This window comes from Diuraphis noxia, unplaced genomic scaffold (assembly GCF_037042655.1).
Source record: "Diuraphis noxia isolate RWA-SAM2 unplaced genomic scaffold, SU_Dnox_SAM2 contig0001, whole genome shotgun sequence".
Lineage (NCBI taxonomy): Eukaryota > Metazoa > Arthropoda > Insecta > Hemiptera > Aphididae > Diuraphis > Diuraphis noxia.
The window spans coordinates 69,736,225-69,747,435 of record NW_028301711.1 but is presented as its reverse complement, the minus strand read 5'-3'; positions in this window follow the sequence as shown (position 1 = coordinate 69,747,435).

Genomic DNA, 11,211 nt, shown 5'->3' with positions numbered 1-11,211 from the left:
CTTGAATCACATCACGTATTTTACAGTTTTATATTGACGTGCTTAAATACAGACAATCCATTATGAAAAATGTATATTGTCGGGAAAAATTATATTAATTCAAGAAAATGTTGCAAAAATATATAATTATGTGTCTTATAACAGTTTGACATTATGCTTTTTACATTAGAATTTAATCTAAATTATTTTATTAATCTATATAAATGAATACCATGAGGGTGTATTTTAAAAACAAAATTTTGGTTTCAATGAAGGTTGGTATTAAAATCATGTATATTTATAATTACATGCTATAACTTTGCCTCGAACAGAATATCAAGACAGAACCTAAGTTGTACACGTGTGTCCAGACATACTAATTCGTAAATATATACAAGTGTTCTACTAGCAGCCAAAATATAATCTATATTTTTGTTTTTATTTTAATAAAATGTGCGAATAAAAGTAGATTCTAAGATGATATGATTAATGTTAATATATATATTTAATTTTCAAACCATTTGGAACTGAATACGCCTTCATCAGGAGTACGTACTCAGTACATGTTACACGTCTAGTGTTTCTGGTATTTCAATTCATTAAATGTTATATACTGTTCAACAAATGGTTTTTTCATAGAAAATGTGGTAAAAAATTCTTAGACGAATCTTATTAGTATATTATTTGTTATTCGTTCCAGCCATAGTGTATTATTTAAACTTTTTTATAAACATATCTAATGTAATAGCGGTGATGTTCATTTGTTAAATAAAAACGTGGGATATATACCAGTTAATCATTGAGATTATGAATGAAAATTGGACGATGCACACCATTGACTATGCCTACATTAGATTGCCCAACGTGTTCATATTACGCATTTAATCCTGGTACGATAATTCTTAAAATCTCAAATAGTCCTCCGTCGATAGCTATGATTTTGAAATTAACTCTAAACTTTATTTAAGATCGTACCTAATTTTCATACTGTTACTACAAAAATATTTTATTAAAATTAACTTTTGAATTTATAACCATTTGTAGTTTTTTGGCGCTTCCATTAAATATCGAAGACACATTCACTATCACTTATTCACGGCGATATCATTAGTATATTCCCCTGGTAGTTACATTTATTTTCAGACGAACTTAATCGTTTGAAATTCATTTGAATTGTTATTGTACATAAATTGAATCACAACACGAATTTTACAGTTTTATATTGACGTGCATAAATACAGACAATCCATTATTAAAACTGTATATTGTTGGGAAAAATTATATTAATTCAAGAAAATGTTGCAAAAATATATAATTATGTGTCTTATAACAGTTTGACATTATGCTTTTTTCATTAGAATTTAATCTAAAATATTTTATTAATCTATATAAATGAATACCATGAGGGTGTATTTTAAAAACACAATTTTGGTTTCAATGAAGGTTGGTATTAAAATCATGTATATTTATAATTACATGCTATAACTTTGCCTCGAACAGAATATCAAGACAGAACCTAAGTTGTACACGTGTGTCCAGACATACTAATTCGTAAATATATACAAGTGTTCTACTAGCAGCCAAAATATAAGCAATATTTTTGTTTTTATTTTAATAAAATGTGCGATTAAAAGTAGATTCTAAGATGATATGATTAATGTTTACATATACATTTAATTTTCAAACCATTTAGAACTGAATACGCGTTCATCAGGATTACCTACTCAGTACATGTTACACGTCTAGTGTTTCTGGTATTTCAATTCATTAAATGTTATATACTGTTCAACAAATGGTTTTTTCATAGAAAATGTGGTAAAAAATTCTTAGACGAATCTTATTAGTATATTATTTGTTATTCGTTCCAGCCATAGTGTATTATTTAAACTTTTTTATAAACATATCTAATGTAATAGCGGTGATGTTCATTTGTTAAATAAAAACGTGGGATATATACCAGTTAATCATTGAGATTATGAATGAAAATTGGACGATGCACACCAATGACTATGCCTACATTAGATTGCCCAACGTGTTCATATTACGCATTTAATCCTGGTACGATAATTCTTAAAATCTCAAATAGTCCTCCGTCGATAGCTATGATTTTGAAATTAACTCTAAACTCTATTTAAGATCGTACCTAATTTTCATACTGTTACTACAAAAATATATTATTAAAATTAACTTTTGAATTTATAACCATATGTAGTTTTTTGGCGCTTCCATTAAATATCGAAGACACATTCACTATCACTTATTCATGGCGATATCAATAGTATATTCCCCTGGTAGTTACATTTCTTTTCAGACGAACTAAATCGTTTGAAATTCATTTGAATTGTTATTGTACATAACTTGAATCACATCACGTATTTTACAGTTTTATATTGACGTGCTTAAATACAGACAATCCATTATGAAAACTGTATATTGTTGGGAAAAATTATATTAATTCAAGAAAATGTTGCAAAAATATATAATTATGTGTCTTATAACAGTTTGACATTATGCTTTTTTCATTAGATTTTAATCTAAATTATTTTATTAATCTATATAAATGAAATACCATGAGGGTGTATTTTAAAAACAAAATTTTGGTTTCAATGAAGGTTGGTATTAAAATCATGTATATTTATAATTACATGATATAACTTTGCCTCGAACAGAATATCAAGACATTACCTAAGTTGTACACGTGTGTCCAGACATATTAATTCGTAAATATATACAAGTGTTCTACTAGCAGCCAAAATATAAGCAATATTTTTGTTTTTATTTTTATAAAATGTGCGATTAAAAGTAGATTCTAAGATGATATGATTAATGTTTACATATACATTTAATTTTCAAACCATTTAGAACTGAATACGCGTTCATCAGGATTACCTACTCAGTACATGTTACACGTCTAGTGTTTCTGGTATTTCAATTCATTAAATGTTATATACTGTTCAACAAATGGTTTTTTCATAGAAAATGTGGTAAAAAATTCTTAGACGAATCTTATTAGTATATTATTTGTAATTCGTTCCAGCCATAGTGTATTATTTAAACTTTTTTATAAACATATCTAATGTAATAGCGGTGATGTTCATTTGTTAAATAAAGACGTGGGATATATACCAGTTAATCATTGAGATTATGAATGAAAATTGGACGATGCACACCATTGACTATGCCTACATTAGATTGCCCACCGAGTTCAAATTACGCATTTAATCCTGGTACGATAATTCTTAAAATCTCAAATAGTCCTCCGTCGATAGCTATGATTTTGAAATTAACTCTAAACTCTATTTAAGATCGTACCTAATTTTCATACTGTTACTACAAAAATATATTATTAAAATTAACTTTTGAATTTATAACCATATGTAGTTTTTTGGCGCTTCCACTAAATATCGAAGACACATTCACTATCACTTATTCATGGCGATATCAATAGTATATTCCCCTGGTAGTTACATTTCTTTTCAGACGAACTAAATCGTTTGAAATTCATTTGAATTGTTATTGTACATAACTTGAATCACATCACGTATTTTACAGTTTTATATTGACGTGCTTAAATACAGACAATCCATTATGAAAAATGTATATTGTCGGGAAAAATTATATTAATTCAAGAAAATGTTGCAAAAATATATAATTATGTGTCTTATAACAGTTTGACATTATGCTTTTTACATTAGAATTTAATCTAAATTATTTTATTAATCTATATAAATGAATACCATGAGGGTGTATTTTAAAAACAAAATTTTGGTTTCAATGAAGGTTGGTATTAAAATCATGTATATTTATAATTACATGCTATAACTTTGCCTCGAACAGAATATCAAGACAGAACCTAAGTTGTACACGTGTGTCCAGACATACTAATTTGTAAATATATACAAGTGTTCTACTAGCAGCCAAAATATAATCTATATTTTTGTTTTTATTTTAATAAAATGTGCGAATAAAAGTAGATTCTAAGATGATATGATTAATGTTAATATATATATTTAATTTTCAAACCATTTGGAACTGAATACGCCTTCATCAGGAGTACGTACTCAGTACATGTTACACGTCTAGTGTTTCTGGTATTTCAATTCATTAAATGTTATATACTGTTCAACAAATGGTTTTTTCATAGAAAATGTGGTAAAAAATTCTTAGACGAATCTTATTAGTATATTATTTGTTATTCGTTCCAGCCATAGTGTATTATTTAAACTTTTTTATAAACATATCTAATGTAATAGCGGTGATGTTCATTTGTTAAATAAAAACGTGGGATATATACCAGTTAATCATTGAGATTATGAATGAAAATTGGACGATGCACACCATTGACTATGCCTACATTAGATTGCCCAACGTGTTCATATTACGCATTTAATCCTGGTACGATAATTCTTAAAATCTCAAATAGTCCTCCGTCGATAGCTATGATTTTGAAATTAACTCTAAACTTTATTTAAGATCGTACCTAATTTTCATACTGTTACTACAAAAATATTTTATTAAAATTAACTTTTGAATTTATAACCATATGTAGTTTTTTGGTGCTTCCATTAAATATCGAAGACACATTCACTATCACTTATTCACGGCGATATCATTAGTATATTCCCCTGGTAGTTACATTTATTTTCAGACGAACTTAATCGTTTGAAATTCATTTGAATTGTTATTGTACATAAATTGAATCACAACACGAATTTTACAGTTTTATATTGACGTGCTTAAATACAGACAATCCATTATTAAAACTGTATATTGTTGGGAAAAATTATATTAATTCAAGAAAATGTTGCAAAAATATATAATTATGTGTCTTATAACAGTTTGACATTATGCTTTTTTCATTAGAATTTAATCTAAAATATTTTATTAATCTATATAAATGAATACCATGAGGGTGTATTTTAAAAACAAAATTTTGGTTTCAATGAAGGTTGGTATTAAAATCATGTATATTTATAATTACATGATATAACGTTGCCTCGAACAGAATATCAAGACATTACCTAAGTTGTACACGTGTGTCCAGACATATTAATTCGTAAATATATACAAGTGTTCTACTAGCAGCCAAAATATAAGCAATATTTTTGTTTTTATTTTAATAAAATGTGCGATTAAAAGTAGATTCTAAGATGATATGATTAATGTTAATATATATATTTAATTTTCAAACCATTTGGAACTGAATACGCCTTCATCAGGAGTACGTACTCAGTACATGTTACACGTCTAGTGTTTCTGGTATTTCAATTCATTAAATGTTATATACTGTTCAACAAATGGTTTTTTCATAGAAAATGTGGTAAAAAATTCTTAGACGAATCTTATTAGTATATTATTTGTTATTCGTTCCAGCCATAGTGTATTATTTAAACTTTTTTATAAACATATCTAATGTAATAGCGGTGATGTTCATTTGTTAAATAAAAACGTGGGATATATACCAGTTAATCATTGAGATTATGAATGAAAATTGGACGATGCACACCATTGACTATGCCTACATTAGATTGCCCAACGTGTTCATATTACGCATTTAATCCTGGTACGATAATTCTTAAAATCTCAAATAGTCCTCCGTCGATAGCTATGATTTTGAAATTAACTCTAAACTTTATTTAAGATCGTACCTAATTTTCATACTGTTACTACAAAAATATTTTATTAAAATTAACTTTTGAATTTATAACCATATGTAGTTTTTTGGTGCTTCCATTAAATATCGAAGACACATTCACTATCACTTATTCACGGCGATATCATTAGTATATTCCCCTGGTAGTTACATTTATTTTCAGACGAACTTAATCGTTTGAAATTCATTTGAATTGTTATTGTACATAAATTGAATCACAACACGAATTTTACAGTTTTATATTGACGTGCTTAAATACAGACAATCCATTATTAAAACTGTATATTGTTGGGAAAAATTACATTAATTCAAGAAAATGTTGCAAAAATATATAATTATGTGTCTTATAACAGTTTGACATTATGCTTTTTTCATTAGAATTTAATCTAAAATATTTTATTAATCTATATAAATGAATACCATGAGGGTGTATTTTAAAAACAAAATTTTGGTTTCAATGAAGGTTGGTATTAAAATCATGTATATTTATAATTACATGATATAACTTTGCCTCGAACAGAATATCAAGACATTACCTAAGTTGTACACGTGTGTCCAGACATATTAATTCGTAAATATATACAAGTGTTCTACTAGCAGCCAAAATATAAGCAATATTTTTGTTTTTATTTTAATAAAATGTGCGATTAAAAGTAGATTCTAAGATGATATGATTAATGTTAATATATATATTTAATTTTCAAACCATTTGGAACTGAATACGCCTTCATCAGGAGTACGTACTCAGTACATGTTACACGTCTAGTGTTTCTGGTATTTCAATTCATTAAATGTTATATACTGTTCAACAAATGGTTTTTTCATAGAAAATGTGGTAAAAAATTCTTAGACGAATCTTATTAGTATATTATTTGTTATTCGTTCCAGCCATAGTGTATTATTTAAACTTTGTTATAAACATATCTAATGTAATAGCGGTGATGTTCATTTGTTAAATAAAAACGTGGGATATATACCAGTTAATCATTGAGATTATGAATGAAAATTGGACGATGCACACCATTGACTATGCCTACATTAGATTGCCCAACGTGTTCATATTACGCATTTAATCCTGGTACGATAATTCTTAAAATCTCAAATAGTCCTCCGTCGATAGCTATGATTTTGAAATTAACTCTAAACTCTATTTAAGATCGTACCTAATTTTCATACTGTTACTACAAAAATATATTATTAAAATTAACTTTTGAATTTATAACCATATGTAGTTTTTTGGCGCTTCCATTAAATATCGAAGACACATTCACTATCACTTATTCACGGCGATATCATTAGTATATTCCCCTGGTAGTTACATTTATTTTCAGACGAACTTAATCGTTTGAAATTCATTTGAATTGTTATTGTACATAAATTGAATCACAACACGAATTTTACAGTTTTATATTGACGTGCATAAATACAGACAATCCATTATTAAAACTGTATATTGTTGGGAAAAATTATATTAATTCAAGAAAATGTTGCAAAAATATATAATTATGTGTCTTATAACAGTTTGACATTATGCTTTTTTCATTAGAATTTAATCTAAAATATTTTATTAATCTATATAAATGAATACCATGAGGGTGTATTTTAAAAACAAAATTTTGGTTTCAATGAAGGTTGGTATTAAAATCATGTATATTTATAATTACATGATATAACTTTGCCTCGAACAGAATATCAAGACATTACCAAAGTTGTACACGTGTGTCCAGACATATTAATTCGTAAATATATACAAGTGTTCTACTAGCAGCCAAAATATAAGCAATATTTTTGTTTTTATTTTAATAAAATGTGCGATTAAAAGTAGATTCTAAGATGATATGATTAATGTTAATATATATATTTAATTTTCAAACCATTTGGAACTGAATACGCCTTCATCAGGAGTACGTAATCAGTACATGTTACACGTCTAGTGTTTCTGGTATTTCAATTCATTAAATGTTATATACTGTTCAACAAATGGTTTTTTCGTAGAAAATGTGGTAAAAAATTCTTAGACGAATCTTATTAGTATATTATTTGTTATTCGTTCCAGCCATAGTGTATTATTTAAACTTTTTTATAAACATATCTAATGTAATAGCGGTGATGTTCATTTGTTAAATAAAAACGTGGGATATATACCAGTTAATCATTGAGATTATGAATGAAAATTGGACGATGCACACCATTGACTATGCCTACATTAGATTGCCCAACGTGTTCATATTACGCATTTAATCCTGGTACGATAATTCTTAAAATCTCAAATAGTCCTCCGTCGATAGCTATGATTTTGAAATTAACTCTAAACTTTATTTAAGATCGTACCTAATTTTCATACTGTTACTACAAAAATATTTTATTAAAATTAACTTTTGAATTTATAACCATATGTAGTTTTTTGGTGCTTCCATTAAATATCGAAGACACATTCACTATCACTTATTCACGGCGATATCATTAGTATATTCCCCTGGTAGTTACATTTATTTTCAGACGAACTTAATCGTTTGAAATTCATTTGAATTGTTATTGTACATAAATTGAATCACAACACGAATTTTACAGTTTTATATTGACGTGCTTAAATACAGACAATCCATTATTAAAACTGTATATTGTTGGGAAAAATTATATTAATTCAAGAAAATGTTGCAAAAATATATAATTATGTGTCTTATAACAGTTTGACATTATGCTTTTTTCATTAGAATTTAATCTAAAATATTTTATTAATCTATATAAATGAATACCATGAGGGTGTATTTTAAAAACAAAATTTTGGTTTCAATGAAGGTTGGTATTAAAATCATGTATATTTATAATTACATGATATAACTTTGCCTCGAACAGAATATCAAGACATTACCTAAGATGTACACGTGTGTCCAGACATATTAATTCGTAAATATATACAAGTGTTCTACTAGCAGCCAAAATATAAGCAATATTTTTGTTTTTATTTTAATAAAATGTGCGATTAAAAGTAGATTCTAAGATGATATGATTAATGTTAATATATATATTTAATTTTCAAACCATTTGGAACTGAATACGCCTTCATCAGGAGTACGTACTCAGTACATGTTACACGTCTAGTGTTTCTGGTATTTCAATTCATTAAATGTTATATACTGTTCAACAAATGGTTTTTTCATAGAAAATGTGGTAAAAAATTCTTAGACGAATCTTATTAGTATATTATTTGTTATTCGTTCCAGCCATAGTGTATTATTTAAACTTTTTTATAAACATATCTAATGTAATAGCGGTGATGTTCATTTGTTAAATAAAAACGTGGGATATATACCAGTTAATCATTGAGATTATGAATGAAAATTGGACGATGCACACCATTGACTATGCCTACATTAGATTGCCCAACGTGTTCATATTACGCATTTAATCCTGGTACGATAATTCTTAAAATCTCAAATAGTCCTCCGTCGATAGCTATGATTTTGAAATTAACTCTAAACTCTATTTAAGATCGTACCTAATTTTCATACTGTTACTACAAAAATATATTATTAAAATTAACTTTTGAATTTATAACCATATGTAGTTTTTTGGCGCTTCCATTAAATATCGAAGACACATTCACTATCACTTATTCACGGCGATATCATTAGTATATTCCCCTGGTAGTTACATTTATTTTCAGACGAACTTAATCGTTTGAAATTCATTTGAATTGTTATTGTACATAAATTGAATCACAACACGAATTTTACAGTTTTATATTGACGTGCATAAATACAGACAATCCATTATTAAAACTGTATATTGTTGGGAAAAATTATATTAATTCAAGAAAATGTTGCAAAAATATATAATTATGTGTCTTATAACAGTTTGACATTATGCTTTTTTCATTAGAATTTAATCTAAAATATTTTATTAATCTATATAAATGAATACCATGAGGGTGTATTTTAAAAACAAAATTTTGGTTTCAATGAAGGTTGGTATTAAAATCATGTATATTTATAATTACATGATATAACTTTGCCTCGAACAGAATATCAAGACATTACCAAAGTTGTACACGTGTGTCCAGACATATTAATTCGTAAATATATACAAGTGTTCTACTAGCAGCCAAAATATAAGCAATATTTTTGTTTTTATTTTAATAAAATGTGCGATTAAAAGTAGATTCTAAGATGATATGATTAATGTTAATATATATATTTAATTTTCAAACCATTTGGAACTGAATACGCCTTCATCAGGAGTACGTAATCAGTACATGTTACACGTCTAGTGTTTCTGGTATTTCAATTCATTAAATGTTATATACTGTTCAACAAATGGTTTTTTCGTAGAAAATGTGGTAAAAAATTCTTAGACGAATCTTATTAGTATATTATTTGTTATTCGTTCCAGCCATAGTGTATTATTTAAACTTTTTTATAAACATATCTAATGTAATAGCGGTGATGTTCATTTGTTAAATAAAAACGTGGGATATATACCAGTTAATCATTGAGATTATGAATGAAAATTGGACGATGCACACCATTGACTATGCCTACATTAGATTGCCCAACGTGTTCATATTACGCATTTAATCCTGGTACGATAATTCTTAAAATCTCAAATAGTCCTCCGTCGATAGCTATGATTTTGAAATTAACTCTAAACTTTATTTAAGATCGTACCTAATTTTCATACTGTTACTACAAAAATATTTTATTAAAATTAACTTTTGAATTTATAACCATATGTAGTTTTTTGGTGCTTCCATTAAATATCGAAGACACATTCACTATCACTTATTCACGGCGATATCATTAGTATATTCCCCTGGTAGTTACATTTATTTTCAGACGAACTTAATCGTTTGAAATTCATTTGAATTGTTATTGTACATAAATTGAATCACAACACGAATTTTACAGTTTTATATTGACGTGCTTAAATACAGACAATCCATTATTAAAACTGTATATTGTTGGGAAAAATTATATTAATTCAAGAAAATGTTGCAAAAATATATAATTATGTGTCTTATAACAGTTTGACATTATGCTTTTTTCATTAGAATTTAATCTAAAATATTTTATTAATCTATATAAATGAATACCATGAGGGTGTATTTTAAAAACAAAATTTTGGTTTCAATGAAGGTTGGTATTAAAATCATGTATATTTATAATTACATGATATAACTTTGCCTCGAACAGAATATCAAGACATTACCTAAGATGTACACGTGTGTCCAGACATATTAATTCGTAAATATATACAAGTGTTCTACTAGCAGCCAAAATATAAGCAATATTTTTGTTTTTATTTTAATAAAATGTGCGATTAAAAGTAGATTCTAAGATGATATGATTAATGTTAATATATATATTTAATTTTCAAACCATTTGGAACTGAATACGCCTTCATCAGGAGTACGTACTCAGTACATGTTACACGTCTAGTGTTTCTGGTATTTCAATTCATTAAATGTTATATACTGTTCAACAAATGGTTTTTTCATAGAAAATGTGGTAAAAAATTCTTAGACGAATCTTATTAGTATATTATTTGTTATTCGTTCCAGCCATAGTGTATTATTTAAA